Source organism: Elephantulus edwardii, unplaced genomic scaffold, assembly GCF_000299155.1.
Source record: "Elephantulus edwardii isolate Elephantulus edwardi_28Jun2011 unplaced genomic scaffold, EleEdw1.0 scaffold00051, whole genome shotgun sequence".
NCBI classification, from domain to species: Eukaryota; Metazoa; Chordata; class Mammalia; order Macroscelidea; family Macroscelididae; genus Elephantulus; species Elephantulus edwardii.
Window position 1 is genome coordinate 16,946,950 of NW_006399801.1, and position 19,123 is coordinate 16,966,072.

At 40.4% G+C, this 19,123-nt stretch overlaps 1 pseudogene; it reads right to left on the minus strand.

The window, feature by feature from the left end:
• Positions 1–549: 549 nt before the first annotated feature.
• Positions 550–19,123, minus strand: part of LOC102859547 — a 126,509-nt pseudogene continuing 107,935 nt past the window's right edge.

Genomic DNA, 19,123 nt, shown 5'->3' on the forward strand with positions numbered 1-19,123 from the left:
GACTTATAGGTTGTTGTGGTTTTTTTTTTTTTTAATATAACCACAACATAAATATTTAATTTCTCATTAAGCTACTTAATCTCTTACTATCACAATAGAATGATGAGAAAGCAGAAAACAACAAAAACATGAGTCTTTGCAAATATCTAGCAGAGACTTTAGAGTAATGAAGGGAGGTGGGGCTTGACAGAAATGTCAACACAGTTCCAACACCACTTCTCTCCTTGGCGAGCTGGGCCAGCGAGGGTGCTGGGTGGAACGGTGAGACATGTCCCTGGCAGAGCTGTCCTTGGTGCTTCTGACGGCCACAGCTCCGCACCATCCACCATGGATTTCACCGCACAGCCCCGCTGCCTGCTCCACAGGCCCTAACCTGAGCTCTATCCTGAAGCCAGTGGGCAGCAGAGAGTGTGGAGGAGGGGCGGGGAGCAGGCTCCGCCGCTCAGCTGGGAGACTCCAAGGAGTGTCTGACTGTCTGGGGACAGCATGGTGGCAGGTGGAGGTGGCGCGGTGGTGGTAGCAGCAGGTGGCGTCCCTCAGGTGAGCGGCCTAGAGTTTCATGGTGCCAGGCGGCAGGCTGTCGTTGCAGAATCTGTATTAGCGCAGGTCGTTTACCGTGCTGTGCATGTTCTGGGTGGACGAAGGCAGGTCCCGATCCATCTTGAAATTCCACCCCAGTACGTTTTTTCTCGTTGGCATCTATACCATCACAGCTGGACAGGAACTCCGGGAGGAAGGCTGCAAGGAAGCTATCAAAGTCGACCTAGGCCCTGTTGTAAATGCCGATGGGAGCTCCTCCTGCAGAAGGTCGTGGGACTTGTGAACCAGCACCTGGAGCAGCACATTGATGAGCTGGAACAGCATGGTGGTCTGGAAGATCTTCTTGTGGTGGAGCTGTTTGGTGTTGAGTGTCTCCAAGGAGAAGAGATTTTGTTTAAAGAGGTGGATGTCAGGCTGAAGAAAGGACTGTCCAAAAGCCTGCATGCTGGCACTGAACTGGGGCTCATTCTCCATCTGTTCCTCAGCAAGCCCCATCTGGACACTGGTCAGGACACTGGACTTGAAGAAGTACTTCCAGTTGTGATGGAGCATCCAGAAAAGCAGCTCAGATAGCCGGGCCTTAACATTAGGGGAGGGACACTCAGCGATGATGGGGTCCACCTGCTCCATGCACAGGGAGAGGATGTTGGGGAGGAAGGGCTTGAACACCTGGACAGGTTCAGAACCACCACCTGCAGGATCTTCAGGAACTTCTCTACCACACCACAGCCCATGCTGCCTTCATGGAGGATGCTCTCAGCCAACTGCTCTCTGGGAAACATATTGAGGAAAGTCTGTATGATCTGTTCAGTGAAAGGCATGACCATCTGTACTCCAAGGCCTTTAAACAGAGTGAGGAAGAAGCTCAGCGCCTCATCAGTTATGTCTGGCTGATGGATGAAAGCTGGAAAGAGGACCAGGGAGATGTGGACAGATTGCTGCAGCGGCTGGTGGCAGATCTGCCGGGACTTGGTGGACTCCCCAGAGATATTCTCCATAATATCTTCTAAGACAGTGAGTGTCTGGTGGATGATCACTTTGGTGTCATGACTTACAGTTTTTGAAGACCCATTGAAGGGCCAGCAATGAGGATGTGGTTTGAAAAGGAGGGTGAGCGTTCAGTTGCACAGGGATGAGGGAGGCAATGAGGAGGGGATTGAAATGATCAAAGAAGTAGCTTCTATCAATCTGTTCCTTTATCCCTCCTTCAAAACAATCTTCTGTAATGACTCATAAATCTTAACCACAGCACTCCCAATACCAGACAACTTTAAATAAACTTGATTGATATATTTATTTCTTATCCAGAAAGGATTTTTAAATGCTTCCTAGTACAGCTCAACTACTGAAAGCCAGCACCTGTGTAAAGAAAAGGCAAATATTTTCCACTAAAATGAGTAATTTAAAAAAGTGGTCAGATAAAAAAAGAAAAAAAGTGGTAAGATACCAAATTCTGTCAAAGGTGGAAAGCTTGTGAGGCCAGAGGTCAAAGCAGACTTGTCAAATTTGGAATTTCACAGTACATGGAACATTTTTTCTCTGTGGAGAAGCAGCAGAATAGAATTGTCTCCAAATGTCTCTTTAGGATGAAGAGGCATTTTCTCAAAGTTTCTTCATCTAAACAACAGATTCCCTCACTACACAGAGCTCGCATCTCCTGGAAGAGGTTTCTCAGTTGAGAGGCAGTTATCTTGTGAGATCCACTAACAATTGCTAAATAGGCAAGGAAGGACAGTGCAGGAGAGGATATTAATGAGATAGATTGATTCAGTCACTGGGTTAATGGGAGGAGGTGCGTCAGAGACAATAATGTTGGCACAGGATAGAGCAGGGTTTAGGGATGATGTACACAGGGCTGCTGTGCATGTAACTCAACAGCACAGAACAACGATAACAAATGGATGAGACCCAGGTCCTCATCTGAAACTTTAAGAATAGTTTTATTATACCTCAAAATTTATTCCTACTCAGTTCCTGATTTAAATCCCCACCAGTACATTTTATCATTGGTGGAATCTTTCAGAATGCCCTTTATTCATCACCATAGCCTATTTCTCTCTCTCTCCACATTTTATCTCCTCTGAAGTTACAGGAGAGTTGAAGAGAACATTGGTGACCTTGTCGGTAGTGAGTTATGTGGCTAATCCAAAGGCTGAGCATCTCTATCTGGAAATTTGAGTCTACCAGAGACTCTGAGAAAGAAAGGTGGGCAATCTCTTCCCATGTGATTGGAGCTCTCAAACAGGTTCAGCTGTGAGTTGGTTCCAACCCAAAAATAATGAGTTTTCTTGATAAATTGTGACCATCAGGGATGTTTTGGAATGCATACCCTCAGCCACTACCAATCCTTTCTTCGTGTGTTACATGAAGGGGGAGAAAGACAAAGGCCTCTGACTTTGGCATTAGGTGTTAGCATCTTCTGAGTACATGACTGGATTCCTGGGTGGTGAAAATGGTTAGTGTTTCCCACTGGAAAAAAAAAGGTTATGTACTCAGTACACAATCTGCACAGCTGTATGTGACAACCTTGAGCAAGGAAATGGAAGGTTTGTTGAGACATTGTTTACTTACATTATTCAATTACAATGAATTTTATGAAATAAAAGTGTTTATGAATGATTGAAAATCAGTATTATTTGTAAATTTTCATACATTAAAAAATTCAAAAGCTTAAGTGGGGAAAAATGCATACACATCTCTGGTGGAAATTTAGCAATTGTTTAACTAACTAGTCCTTATTTCTTTACCTTGTTCATTGGAAATTATTGTTTCTCCAAACTTGCTATTTTAGTCTGATAATATTTAACAGGAATTCCTAACAGGAATTAAGTAGAGAGACTAGACAGGTTGAGGTGTGGATAAGATCTTCATTTTCTTTAGTAACTTTGTGAAACAGAAAGAATATGCAGTAATGTTTTGGAAGCTGCTGATGTTTTGACTTGTTGATGATGTACCAGTCAGCAAGTGCTGTGTAACAAACAACCTTAAAAAACTTGGTGTTTTTTGTGAATAACAATGTATTCAAACTTTGTAAATAAAGTAATATAAAACAAACAAACAAAACCAAAAAAACTTGGTGGCAAGATTGTGCTCTTGAAAAACCCATACCTGGGTCAAAAAGCAGTTGTCAGAACAGAGCAAAGAAACACTGCATGGTTCAAGATTAGTAAAAAGAATGTGTCAAGGACATATCCTGTCTCCATACCTTTTCAGTCTATATGCAGAACAGATAATTTAGGAGGCTTCGCTTTATGAAGAGCAATGAGGAATCGTGATTGAAAGAAGACTCATCAACAACCTGTATTATGCACATGATGCAACCCTGCTCACCCACGTTAAAGAGGATCGGAAGTGTTTGCTGCAAAAAGTCAAAGACTGAAGCCTCCAATGAAAGAATTTTTCTTTTACTTTTCCAAGAGAAGAACGAACTGGAGAGGAGGGGTGGGCAGGGAGAAAAGTGCAACAATGAATGAATGGAAATCTAAAATCTCTGTAAACATTCATTAAAATGAATAAAAAAAAGAAGACTTCAACCTTCAGTATTAATTGAAGCTCAACATCAAGAAGACAAAGATTCTCACCACTGTGCTAATTGGCAGCACCATGACAGATGGGCAAGAGATTGAGATTGTTAACAATTTCAGTTTGCTCAGCTCCACAATCAATACTCATGACACCAGTAGTCAGGAAATCAAAAGATGAATTGCATTAAGAAGATCTGTGGTTAGGGACTTTTCCAGAGTGATAAAGAGCAATAATGTCAATCTGGAGACTAAGGTACACCTGCTGCAGGCCATGGTCTTCACAATTACTTGCTATGCATCAGAGAGCTGGACAATGACTAAAGATGGCAGAAGAGGAATTGATGTCTTTGAGTTGTGGTGCTGGAGAAGAATATTGAACATACCATGGACTGCCAAACGAACAAAAAGATTTGTCCTGGAGAGAGTGAAACCAAGTTGTTCCTCGTAGGAAAAGATTTTGAAGCTCTGTCTCGTGTACTTCGGGCATGTTTCCTGGAGGGACCAGACCTTGAGAAGGACATCGTATTTGGAAGGATGGAGGGAGAGCACAAAAAAGAAAGACACTGGAGAAGATGAATTGACACAATAACTGGTATAATGGAGGTAGGAGTCTCAGAGACAGTGAGATTGGCTCAGGACAGGACAGGGTTCATAGCTGTTGTGAAGAAGTAGGAGGTGCAAGTGAATCGACGGCACATTACAACAGCAACAACATATAGCAATAAGCATCCATTGTTTACTTATGCATCTGTAGCCTGGCTGGGCAGCTCTGATGATCTCAGTATGGTTTAAACAGGGCTTGTTGTCAGGTCATAGGTCCAGTTTCACTCATGTGCATGTGACTGTCATTCTTCTGAGGGCAAGGCATGTTGTTTGTATGGAAATAAATAACAGAATTGCAAGGAAAGTAAATGGAAACCTGGGATATTTTTAAAGTCTAGGCTTATAATTGGCACCATTTCACTTTCCGCATGTTCAACAGCCAAAGTCAGTTACATGACCACGGTCAGTATCAACAATCTTTGTGTTCTAATCCTTCTTTCTAAGTACTTTCCTTGGTGGTGTTGCTCATTGAGAATATTTTGGACAGAGTTACAATTGAGAGTTATTATCTCAAACTGCAATTTCCCCCAGACTTAAAAGGAAGGTAATTGTTGTTTTCTCTAACTAGTGAAACTTATAATTTAGGAAAGAACTTCCAAAGAATTATCTTTCTTTAGCTATGCAATCCTTCTTCCTTTTATTTTTAAATTTTTATGTAAACACTCCAGTAGTTTAGTGCATAACTCTACTGGTACCTAATGCAAAAGGAAAAATTAACACTATTAGTTTTGCTTCTGTTTAAATTCTTGCTATTTTGTTTATTGTGGATCTTTTTACATTCATTCTTATGTTTTAAAATACTGCAGTAAGACATTATTTGTCTTGATTCCTGAGTTTTTTTGGTTCTCCATTGTTTGTGACCCGTTCATGGTTGAGAGCCCGGGTGTGTTTGTGGTCTTCAGAGACCTGACCTGGTTTGGATCTTCCACAGGAGCTTGTGAGGTGCACCGAAGAGCTCTTTTTGTGCTCTCAGTTCTTTCTTTTCATCTCTCGGAATTTACTGGTCTTTTCATTTGCTGAGTAAATATTCCTCCTTAGGACAGCCCTATTTCTGTGTCAGAGTTAGACAGGAAACTGGCCCTCATTTGAGGCCAAGATGATCTCCAGAAGTTTAGCATGAAGCTCATCCTCTTCTTCCTGCAGTTTTCAAACTCAGATGCAGGGAGCTCAGCTGCCAGTTGACAAAGTTTCTCCTAGATCCCTCTGCAAGGCATATGCTGTTGTTGTTGTTAAGTGCTGTCGAGTCGCAGGTGACTCATAGCGACCCTATGAAGGAGAGTCCTCAATGCTTGGTTGTCTTTCATCCTCTCTCCAGGTTCATAGGGTTTCCGGAGGCAAGCTATTATGGAAGTGGATGCCACTCCTCCTTCCAAGCTTGTTTTAATCGGGGAGCTCCACCCCATTCTCTGTCCGCATTGGGTAGCCAACCATTAACGCATTTGACACATCGTGTCACAGGCAGGGTATATATATATATATATATATATATCTCACAAATTGAACACAGTAGCAGCCTAGATATCTGATGGCTTTGTGAGGCAAATGTGTAAATCTGATATGTTCATATTAGTGAGGTTATTCAATTCCATTTTTATTTTCAGTGTCTCCTCACATCTTGTTAGCCTCTATCACTAGTGAAATTCCATTGGCTAGAAGCAGCATATTTTCCTGAAAACAGGATGGGTTTGAATGAGCAGGCCAGAGTTAAGATACTAAAGGTTTTCCTTTTTTTTTACAAATAATATTGACCTTTATTCATTCATTCATATTTACATTTTGCTTTCAGTGCTGCATAATATTCCATTGTGTGAATAACCCATAGTTTTTATATTTATTTGTTTGCTGATAGGTACTTGGGTTACTTCCATCTATTTGGTATTGTGACTAAAGCAGCAAAAAACATGGGTGTGCATACTTCTGTTTGAGTCAAGGCTCTGGTTTCTTTTAGGTATATTCCCAGTAGTGGAATTGCTGGGTCAAATGGTATTTTTATTTCCAACTTTTTGAGAAAGCACCAGACCACTAGTTATAGCGGTTGTACCATTTTACATTCCCACCAGCAGTGAATAAGATTTCCAATCTCTCGACAACTTTGTCAGCATTTGCTATTTGCTGCCCTTTTGGACTTTGCTATTGTTGCTGGGCTGAGATGATATCTCATAGGTGTATGCTTACACTGTATTTTACTATTCATTTTATAAAATATTTGGAGAGAAAAAACTTTTATATAAGTAAACTCCTAGAAGGGAGTCTTCTTAAAGCCATGTAGCATAACGGGTACAGAACAAATCACAGAGTCAGAAAGACCAGGGTTTGTAACTGAGATCAAGTACCAAATATCTGACTTAGGGAAAACTGCTTAGCAATTCAACTGTGAACATTGAATAGCCCATGGGTTGTCAAAATAAAAAATAAATTTGTCTTAAAGGAGGTGCAACCAGAGTGTTCCTTAGAAACTTCATCTTACTTACTTTAGGCATATTTGCAGTCATTGGAGAGAGAAAGCATGCTGGGAAAGGTAGAGGGTCAGTAATAAAGAGGAAGATTCTCCATCAGATAGTTTGACACAGTGACTACCACAATGGACCTGCGCTTGACAGAGACCAGGAGAATGGCACAGGAGAGGGCAAGGTGCATTCTGTTGTTCATAAGGTCACTATGAGTCATAGTGAACTCGATGACGCCTAACAACAACAACAACAACAATGTGAATCCCAATTTGTCATCTGTAAAACAAGGATATACTCCTCTTTGACATCATTTATCTGTGAGGTTGTTTTCTTGTGGTGGCTTGTGTGTTGCTGTGATGCTGGAAGCCACGTCATTGGTGTTCCAGACACCAGCAGATTCACACTTGGTGGACAGATTTCAGCAGAGCTTGAAGAATAACAGAGACTAGGAACATATTGTTAAGAGTGATCAGTTGAAGGGAAGGTCAAGATGAAAGGAATGAGTAATCAGACATTACGTATATTGTAATTGACAATGTAGAGCAGAATATGCATAACTGATTAACTGCAAAGAAAAACCACCTATGGAAAGTTATATACATAGAAACAGCTGTGGAGGGTTACCAGGGAGAGGAGCAGAGATTAGTGGAGGAGAGTGAAGGGAAAGGTCCTTAAAATTTCTGGCACACTTACTCTCCTCCTTAGAGTAGATTAAGCCCGCTTTATCTTTTATTGATGCTCCAAGGTCATTAAAAGGCACAGCTATTCCCAGGTTCTCATGAAACCTGTAGACTAAGAAAGGCAATTTGTCCTTACAGACGTTGCTCAAAGTGTCCATGCACGTATCTGCTTTGCATGGGCTTTGATCAACTTCCCATCTGTCACAGATTTGCTATTCTTTGTCCTTATTATCCTGCGTGGTGCTTTTTGTTTGTAAGTTCTGACTGGTGGCAGATCTCTTAATAAGAGGGCAATCTTAATAAAACTGTGGGTACAGAAAAACATTAACAGGCTGAGAGTGGGGGCCATTTTCTAACTTTTTTTAATTTTTATATTTGTGTTTGCTTCTTGGTTAAGTCCTACATGGACAAAGTAGTCAGCTGTTTGGATTTTGAGAGGGTGACGTTGAATTATCACATTTCATATTGTTTGCAAGGATAAAGGGTTTAAGTCTACTCCCATAAACATTAAAAAAACATTCCCTACAAAGCTCCCCCACAATAAAAAAAAAACCCAAAAAACAACCTACTGCCACCCGGCTAGTTCTAACTCAAAGTTACCCTCCACTGGATTTGTGAGAGTATAAATCTTTGTGGAAGGAGACTACCCACCTCTCTCCCAATAAAGCAGCTGGTACATTTGAACCTGTTGGCTGCCCAATTTATTGCACACTACATCACCAGGTCTCCTCCCATAAAGACTACCCAGAGAACTCGCATAGAGATTACAGACAAGGCAAACTTTAGGTGAAGTTCTGCCTTGTCACATGGGATAACTGTCAGTGGAATTGACTTGAAGTTTTACAACAGTAACAACAATATATCATATGTTGTTGTTGTTGTTGTTATGTCCCATCTAGTCGTTTGCGACTCCTAGTGACCCTAATGCACAACAGCCCTAAACCCTGCTCTATCCTGCGCCAACCGCACTGCCTCTGACACACCCATCCCGATTACCCCAGTCACCGAATCAACCCATCTCATAGAGGGTCTTCCCCTCCTGCGCCGTCCCTCCACCCTCCCAAGCATGATGTCCCTCTCCAAGGACCCGTCCCTCCTGGCAACATGTCCAAAGTATGTCAGACGAAGCCCCAGAATCCTTGCCTCCAAGGAGTAGCTTGGTTTAATCCTCTCCAAGATGAATGTTTCCTGGCAGTCCATGGTACATACATTCAGTTCTCTTCTCCAGCACCACAGCTCAAAGGCATCAACTCTCCTTCTGTCCTCCCTAGTCATTGTCCAACTCTCTGATGCATAACAAGTGATTGCAAAGACCATGGCCTGTATCAGGTGCACCTTAGTCTCCAGAGAGACACCGTTGCTCCTGAGTACTTTTTTATTTAACTCCAAAATATGTCCTGGAATTCTTCATTGATGTATTGTGTTTTGGAAATCTACTGTCAAGGACATTTTAAAAATGTTAAAGAACAAAAATGTCAGTTTGAAAATGTGTCTGATCTGCGCCATTATATTGCCAATGGCTTCACATTCATGTGAAAGTTGACAATGTCTAAGGAAGACTGGGGAGAAAGTGAGGCTTTTAGATTGTGGTGTTGGTGAAGAATAAGGAATATGTCCTGGAGTGCCAAAAACAAAAACAAAAAAAACAAAAAAGACCAACCAATCTAGTCTGTCTTGGAATAATTGCAGCCAAGGTGCTCCTTAGAAGCAAGGATGATATGACTGTGTCTCACATACTTTGGGCATGTTGTCCAGCGGGATCAGTCCTGTTCTTGAAAAGAGGGTCAACAAGGAGAGGAGGACCCTCAGTGAGGCAGATTAACAAACACAATGACTTCAACAATAGGCTGAAGCACAGCAGACTTCGTGAACATTACATAGGCTTTGGTAGGATTTCAAATTGTTGTATATGATGTTACTATGAGTTGGAGTGCCCTCCATGGCACCTAACAATAACAACAGTACCTGCTCATACAATTCTGTTTCAAAGTGCTTTCTTTGTTATGTTAATTAAATCATACCTGAGTAGGATGGATTATTTAAAAAAATTAGGTCACTTCTAAACTTTTTTAAAAGCGCATTAAATAGAGATATGAACAAGTGGAGAAAAGACAAGATGCCACATGCAGAATGAGAAAGAACACCAATGGGATTCTAATAGGGAAGGAATCTTCATAACTGATCCCCTAATTTGTATGTTTACTTTGTAGAACTGTGAGAAAACTAATTTTGCTTTTCAAAGCCACCCATGTTTGGTACTTCTGGTTAAGCAGCACAATGCAATTAAGACAGAGGGTAAAATAGAACAATAAATGAGTGAATGAATAAAAGTTTTAAGGGGAATGTTATGGATTTAATTGTGTCTCTCAAAACTTATGTTGAAATCCTAATTCAACACGAGTATAGGTATCTATGAACCTGACTTTATTTTGAAATTCAGTCTTTGGAAACGTTTTCATTTAAATGACCTTGAGGTCATGTTGGAGTAGATTCTAACTCAGAATTATAAAATAGAGAATAAATAAAATAGAGACATAAAAGAAGAAAAGACCACTGTGACAATGGAGCCGTGCTGCAGCTGTACATCAAGAATACACTGAGGAAGAAAGTTCTTCCCCTCGAGCTGTCAGAGACATTTAATCTGCCAACACCTTGAATCAAAATCCCAACCTCCAGAACTGTGAGTCAATACATTTCTGCTGTTTAGAGTCACTCACTCTTGGTCCTTTGTTATATAGCATCGCTAGGAAATGAATACAGGGACTTTTCCCTTTGGAAAATTAAAATATGGTTTAACAGCAAAACTTTACACAATGACATTTAAGATGCAGGATTGTGTGTCTTAAGCATGTGTTTGTTAATCTCTCAACGTATTGTATTTTTTTCCCCTTGTGAGAAATGGTCCAGTTTAACTTATTAAACAAACAAGAAATGTAGCTGTATAGTCTGTTTCAATTCATGGAGACGCTGTAGTCCTGCTCCACAGGGTTTCCAAATGTGAGTTTGTGTTAAGCTGCTAAACTAAAGGTTGGTGGTTTGAATCCACCACCATTCCACATGAGAAATATTGAGCAGTCTGCTCCTGTTAAGATTCACAACCTGGAAACCTGATGGAAAGCTGCTGTGAGTGGGAGCCAACTGGTCAGTGGTGACTTTGGGTTTTAACCTTTAAGGAGATTGACGGTCACAACTTTTTTCCACAAAGCAGCTGCAGATCTTTTTGGTTTACTTTGAGCACTTTAATCACTGTTCCATCAGAGTTCCTTTTAACTTTTAAATAAGAACAAGTTAAGTCATATATTCTGACCTTAAGTTATTCTCTATATGTACACCTTCAACCCAATCTGAACTCCTTGCTGTTAAGTTGGAACTAACACATAACTGGCCTGTCGGTGAGCTTTCAGAGACTAAGTCACACTGGGAAAAGATTGCCCCTTTTCTGTAAAGAAATTTGTATGTTCAAATCACCTGGGCTAGTAGTTCAACTCTTTACACACTAGGTAAACAAAAGTTAAATGACCTATTGAAGCAACTTGGAATCTAGATGAAATTCTACTATTCAGTATATGGCTATGGTAATTTTTGCTCACAGACATGAATTACTCGTCTATAAACCTAAGTCAGATGGAGACTACTCTACTATCCATTAGTAATGAAATGGATAAATCATGTTTATATTCATGCTTTGGAATACTATATCATGGTAAAAATGAAAAATTACTAATAATATCATTGGCTTTCAAAATGTAGAGAAAGTCAAAGTAAACTGTAGTTACTCTGTATGCTACTATTAGGTGGCCTAGTGGTAAAAAGCTGCCCTGTAATCCCAAAGGCATGTGATTCAAACACACAAGCTGCTCCACAGGAGAAAGATGGGCAATCTCCTCTCATGTGATTTACTGCCTTTGAAAACCTGCTGATGGGTCAGCTAAGGGTCGGTTTTGACTCAACAGTTTACAACAACAACAACTATTAGGTAAATATGATGGGAGTTTGGCTCCTGGCCAAAGCCTGTAAGTAATTATCCTGGTTAGATCACAATGACTATACTGGCAAGTCTCAGAGAGAACACTACAGTAACGGATTTGGATTCCCTGGTGGCCATGCTCTTTCACATATCTGTATTTCAAGCCCAGACCTTCTGTTTGGAGGCCTCTATTTGAAAGGCTGGACTTTATGAAGAGTGTGCCATCAGGATTGGTGGAAAATTCAGAGATTTGTGTTATGTTGATAAAGTAATCTTGTTTTCCAAAATGAAGGAAGATTTAAAACATTAACTGTAGAAAGTCAAAGACTGCATCTCAGGATCAAGAAGACATAAATCTTTACCACTGGCCCCAAAAGCAGCAGTAAAGAGAAGATTGAGATTGTTAATAATTTCATTTTGCTTGGATTCCCAATCAACATCTTTGGTACCAGCAGTCAAGAAATCAAAAGACTTGCTTTTTTATTTTTTTCAATTTTTTATATAAAATTTTTATTTTATACTGGTTTACTTACAAAGTTTGTACACATTGTTTTTCACACCAAATATTTCCCCTTTCCTTTACCTACAACTCCTTCCACCCATCAAATTGTGCGATCCTATGATTAAGTCCTCGTTCCCCTATCCTTATCCATCTGGTTCCCTCTCTCCACCTTGTATCCTCATACACGTTCTACAATAATGGTCTTATACAGTATCTGTCCTTATGGGACTGAGTTAGTTCACTTAGCATAATGCTCTCCAATCCTTCCCAAGTTTGGTAGTAATTGCTCCTGGGTGCTGCATAGTATTCCATCATGTGAATATACCATAACTTCTCAATCCATTCGATTGCGGTTGGACATCTGGGCTGTTTCCATTTTCTTGTGATGGTGAATAACGCTGCTGTGAACATTGGTGCACAAGTCTCTGTCTCTGCCTCAGTTCTCATTTTCTCAGCTTTTTCCCCCCCATATTTTCCACATGGAACTATGGAGGCCACTGTGGAGAAGAAAAAAGAGGTTCGTGCCATACCAGAGACCCTTAAGAAGGTTCAAGCACCTGAGAAAAAAGTTTGCCGAAAAGATGCTTCAGAAAGCAAGGAGGAAGCTTATCTATGAAAAGGCTAAGCACCATCACAAGGAATGTAGGCAGGTGTACAGAACTGAGGTTTGAATAGCTCAGATGTCAAGAAAAGCTGAAAACTTCTATGAATCTGCAGACCCTAGCATTTGCCATCAGGATCAGAGATATCAATGATGTGAACCCAAGGGTTCATAAGGTTCTTTTGCCTTTCCCAGATCATCAATGGCACCATTGTTAAAAATAACAAAGCCTCAATTAACATGCTAAGGTTTGTGAAACTTTATATTGCATGGGGGTATCCAAACCTGAAGTCTGCCAATGAAGTGATTTATAAGTGTGGTTATGGCAAAATTGGTAAGAAGTGAATTGCTCTGACAGATAACACTTTGATTACATCATCTCTGGGTAAACATGACATTATCTGCATGGAAGATCAGATTCATAACATCTTTACAGTTGGCAAATGCTTCAAAGAAGCAAACAATTTCTTGTGATTCTTCAAATAATTTTCTATATGAGATAGAATGAAGAAAAAGACCACTCATTTTGTAGAAGATGGATGTACTGGCAATTGGGAATACCAGATCAACAGATTTATTAGAACAATGAACGATGGTATCAACAATAATTGTTTTTAAAAATCTAATCCATTAATAAAACAGTAACTCTTTTCAAATTGGAAAAAATAAATTGAAAGACTTATTGCATTGGTTAAGTTTACTGTCAAGGACCTCTTTAAGGGGTTAAGGAGCAATGATGTCAGTTTAAAGACTAAGGTACACATGATGCAAGCCATGGTTTTCTCAATTGCTTGCTACACATTTGAAAGTTGAATAATGACTAAGGACAACAAGATAATTGATGTCTTTGGTATAGGAGAAAAGTACTGAATAGAATATGGATGGTCAAAAAGCCAAAAAATAAAATCTTGGAGAAAATACAGCACAAATTCTCCTTACAGGCAAGAATGGTGAAGCTTTATCTTACATATTTTGGAGAAGAGCCCCGAATGTCCACTGCGCTTTAAAAAGAACAAACATATATCTGGGGAAAAGTGAAGCCAGAGTACTCTTTAGAGACAAGAATGGTGGAAATTTATCTCACATATTTTGGGCATGTTGCTTTTGCTTTTATGTGCCATCAAGTCGCCTGTGACTCATAGGGACAATAGCTCTGAACCCTGTCCTATCTTGAGACAACCTCACTGTCTCTGACACACCTGTCCCTGTTACCCCAGTCACTGAGTCTCAATTCATCTCATCCAGGGTCTTCCTCTCCTGCGTTGTCCCTGTACCCATCCAAGCATGATGTTCTTCTCCAAGGACTGGTTTCTCCTGGTAACATGCCTAAGGTATAAGAGATGGACCTTCAAAATTATTCCCTCCTAAGAGTAACTTGTTTTCACCCTCTCCAGGACAGATTTGTTAGTTAGTTCTCTTGGCAGTCCATGGTGTGTTCAATAATCTTCTCCAGCACCACAACTCAAAGGCATCAATTCTCCTCTATCATTCTGAATCATTGTCTAGCTCTCTGACGCATAGCAAGTAACTGTGAAGACCATGGCCTTGATCAGGTACACCTTGGTCTCTAGACTGACATCTTTGTACTTTATCACTCTGGAGAGGTCCCTGACTGCAGTCTTTTCTAATCCAATTTGTCTTTTGATTTCCTGGCCGCTGGTTGCAAGAGTATTAATTGTGGACCTGAGCAAGCTGAAATTGTTGACAAATCTCAATCTTTTCTCCATCTTATCATAGTGCTGACAATTGCCCCAGTGGTCAGAATCTTTACCTTTTCAATGTTGAACTTCATTCCATATTGAAGACCACAATCCTTGACTTTCGGCAGCAGATGCTTTGGGTCCTCTTCAGTTTCAGCAAACAAGGTTGTTCCATCTACTGCAAGTTGTTGATTGATGAGTCTTCTTCTAATTCTGATGCCACATTCCTTCTCGTAAAGACCAGCCTCCTGGATGATCTGTTCTGCATATCAATTGAAAAGGTATGGAGATAGGACACATCCCTGGCATACACCCTTCCTGATTTTGAATCATGCAGTCTTTCATTCTGGTCCAGGTACAGATTTTTCGTGAGCACAATCAAGGATTGTGATCTACACAATGAAATGCCTTTGTGTAAATGCAATCAGATATTCTACTGGTACTCTCTTCTTTTAGCCAGGTTCCATCTGACATTGGTAATGATATCCTAGTGTCACAGCCTCTTCTAAATCAGCTTGTACTTCTGGCAGATCTCTGTTCTCTATTCCAGTCAGTTTTGGATAATCTTCAGCAAGATTTTGCTTGTGTAGTATATTAGTAATTGTGTACCGTCAAGTTGAAACCAACCCATAGCTGATCCTCCAGCGGGTTTTCAGAGGCAGGTAGTTAATAGCACGGGAGGAGATTGCCCATCCGTCTGCTGATATTAGTAATATTGGTGGATAATTTCCACACTCTGTCAGATCACCCTTTTTTTGAATGGGAATAAATATGGAACTCTTCCACCATTCAGCTGGCCAGGTAACTGTGCTCCAGATTTCTTGAAACAACTTGGTGAGCATGTCCAGGGCAGCATCTATTTGCTGAAGTATGTCAATTGATTCCTTCAATTCCTGTGGCCTTGTTTTTAGCCAATTCTTTCAGAGCAACTTGAACTTCCTCCTTCATCATCTTTATCTCTTGATCATATGCTGTTTTATGAAATTCTTCTGTGTCAACTAATTCTTTTTGGTACAGTAATTCTGTGTACTCTTTCCATCTTCTTTTGATGCCTCCTGGATCATTCAATATTCTGCCTATGCATCACATCTTTAAATATTGCAGCTCAGGGATTGAATTTGTTCTTCAGTTCCTTCAGCTTAAAAATGCTGAGAAAGTTCATCACTTTTGAGTCTCTGACTCTGTATTTGACAGAAAAGGGCATCACGCTTGGAAGAGTGGAAGGCCAGAGAAAAAGAGGAAGACACTCAATAAGATGGATTGACACAGTGCCTGCAGCATTGGGCCAAATGTGTCAGAAACGATGAGGATGGTGCACGATAGGATAGGATTCAGATATGTTGTTCATAGAGTCACTATGAGTCGTATTTGACACAATGGCATCTAATAACAACAAAGACATTTAGGCCCTCTAGTGCCATAATGTTAATGGAAAGGCTGGCTCCTGGAATCCTACAGTCATTACAAGGGAGAAAAATGGGCCTTGGAAACTCACTGGCAAGTCATTAGGAGTCAGAATTGACTCAATGGCAGTAGGTTTTGATTTGGGGAGGATTTAGACAGAGCCTTTCCTTAGACATATCTGCCAAGACCTCCTTATGGGGAGGGGACCTTGAAGGAACTTTCTTCCACTCTGGCTCAGTACTGACTACTCTTTCACTCCTTATTACTAACCCCGGTTGTTGTTACTATAGTTAGGTGCCATTGAGTTGAGTATGACACATCGCAACCCCATGTAAAACAGATCTGAACCTGGTTCTACCCTGTACCATCTTCCAGTCTCACTCTACTCTGGGGGCCATACAATTGTTAGAACCTTTTTTTGATTAGGTAAGTCTGCAATAATTAATATGCACTAATTCTTATGGCCCTTGACCAGTGAAATTCTCTGGGGAAGGAAGTGGGACAGAAGTGTCCAGTAGTTGAGGTTAAACCAGTTGGCATAGAGTCGAGTCAATTCTGACTCATCGCAACTTTGGTGGTGCCAGAGCAGAAGAGAGCCCCACAGGGTTTTCAAGGCTAGTTGTTCATAAGGAGCTTTTCCAGGCTTTTCTTCTGAGACATCTTTGGGAAAACTTGAACTTAAAATGCCTTAGTGAGCAGACAAGTATGTTAATCATTTATATGAGCTATGGACTCTAATTTGGGTGGGTCTTTTGTTTAGATAGGAAGCTCTGATGACATATTGGTAGCCAGTTGTGCAGCCAAACCAAAGGTGGTTCTTCTCTGTTGGTTCAAATCCACTAGCAGCTCCACAAAAGAAAGATGAATAATCTCTTCCCATACAATTTGCATCCTCTGAAGACTTGCTGAAGGGTCAACTAACTCAATTCTAACTTGATGACAAGTCTGAGTTTTTGCTTATTTATATTTTTGCAATAGATGGTTAAAGACTGCTACTTTCATTTTCCTTTGTTGTTTTAATTACTGTAACACCTGGCAGCTCAGCTAAGTTGACAAAGCAAACAGGCAAAACTGAGCTATATTGTATTTGACATTGTCATCATTGATGATAGAAACATTGAGAGGCACCAAGATTGCCTTAGTGAAGAAGGGTCTGCTCTGCTCCGGCAGCCAATGATCCCAAAATTCCATGATGCGAAAGAGCCAAGGTTTCATTTTTCTGCATCCTTATTATGGTTGTCTTTATTTTAGGATCCAAGTCGATAGGGCAATCAGCATCCAGAAGATCTCCGGAGGCAGACGAGAAAAGAGAACATGGGCTTTGAACATTTCATTAGAAGTAACCTGGTTGATTGCTTCTGATACATTTCATTTACCAAAAAATGTGACATGGCCAAACCTAACTGCAAATGCATAGACTAGTGGCTGGAATAGTTATAAATGAATCTGAAGACCACCATAGGGAAGATTTACATAGGAATCAGGATACTTTTGAGGACCTGAAACAAAACAAAACAAAACAAAACAAAACAAAAACAAAGCAATTTAGGAGAGCTTAAGAAGGTTTCTGAGATGTGCTAATACTCTATTTCTTGACTTGGTCAGAGTTTACAGATTTGAAAATTCTTCTAACTGTACTTATTATTCCTTATGCTCTTCATCTATATTTTAGGTGGTATATATTGTTAGTTTGGAAGGAGGAGTGGCATTCACTTCCATAATAGCATGCCTCTGGAAACCCTATGAACCTGGAGAGAGGATGAAAGCACCCAAGCATCCAGGACTCTCCTTTATAGGGTTGCTATGAATAGCCTGCGACTCTATGGCATTTAAAAACAACAACAAAAATATTGTTAGTTATGGCTGCTAACTGAAAGGTTGGGCTCTGAACTCGTGCAAATGTATTTCAAAGAAAAATCTCAGCAGTGAAACCCCTATGTGGTGTACAGTTCTATCCAGACACAAATGTAATCTTCATGACATGTTGCATGTCAATGTAACACGGACAGTTAAGATTTTTTTAACTGGATGCTAAACACTGTGACACTGATGTGTCAAATATGATAATGGTTACTCATGTTGGACAGTGTTTGATGGAGCTCCCTGATTAAAACAAGCTTGGAAGCAGAAGGGGTATCCATTTCTGAAATAGCTTGCCTCCGAAAACTCAATGAACTTGGAAAAATGATGAAAGTTATACAAGTGTTCAGGTCTTTTGTTCATAGGGTCGCTATGAGTCATCTACGACTTGATGGCATATAACAATAGCAACAACAATATTTATATAATAATTAAAATACATAAAGAAGAAATCTTTAAAATACATAGGCAGAAATAGCAATAAAAACTCAACTCAAGGCATCGTTTAGTGGGAATAGAATCGTAGCTGGCCCTCCAGCAAGTTTCCCAAGGGTATAAATTGCACAGGAGGAGATTGACCATATTTCCTCCCTAAATCTGCTGATGTATTCAAACTGAATTGATGTCAGAGAGGCATCAATTTTGCATTAGCAACTCCTGCAGACTAGACCACCAGAGCTCACATGTGTTGTTGTTACATGTTACTGAGATTTTCAGAGGCAGTAAATCACATGGGAAGAGATTGCCTATCTTTCTCCTGTGGAACAGCTGGTTAATTTGAACTGTATGACTTTATGTTAATGTGGTGTTGTTGTTAGGTGCTCTCAAGTAGAGTATGACCCATAGCGACCCTATAAACAACATATCTGAATCCTGTCCTATCCTGTGCCATCCTCATACTTTTTGACACACTCCAGTCCATTGTAGCAGTCACTGTGTCAATCCATCTGGTTGAGGGTCTTCCTCTCTTTCACTGACCCTTCATTTTTCCAAGCATGATCTTCCTCTCCAAGGGATGGCCTCTCTTAGCAATATGCTTCAAGTATGTGAGAAACATTATCATCTTTGCCTCTAAAGAGGACCACTGTGGTTGCACTTCTCGAAGACATATCTGGCTTTTTGCCAGTCCGTAAGATATTCAGTACTCTTCTCCAACAACACAGCTTAAAGGTATCAATTCTTCATCTGTCATTCTTGTTCATTGTTCAGCTCTCAGCACCATAGCAAGTGACTGAAAAGATCATGACCTGAATCAGGTGCAGCTTTGTCCTCAAACTGACATCATTGCTTCT